Source organism: Diachasma alloeum, unplaced genomic scaffold (assembly GCF_001412515.2).
Source record: "Diachasma alloeum isolate Michigan unplaced genomic scaffold, Dall2.0 Dall_scaffold_00283, whole genome shotgun sequence".
Taxonomy (NCBI): Eukaryota; Metazoa; Arthropoda; class Insecta; order Hymenoptera; family Braconidae; genus Diachasma; species Diachasma alloeum.
This window is the reverse complement of record NW_021680422.1, coordinates 330,548-330,764: the sequence shown is the minus strand read 5'-3', so window position 1 is coordinate 330,764 and position 217 is coordinate 330,548.

Genomic DNA, 217 nt, shown 5'->3' with positions numbered 1-217 from the left:
AGCGGAGGAATGAATTTTCAAAAGCGCGGAGAAACCCCGAACGGCTCTCCGAATTCGAGTGAGCCCGGAGGGGCTCCCCTGATTGCAAGATTCATTTCTCCCCCCCCCTCTCCTTATTATGAAGAAGGGATGGAAGTAACATCTATCGATTGAGAATTATATTCTCAATAAACGACAGCGGTTTCATTCCCTAATCTCTATTAGGAGAGGAGGAATG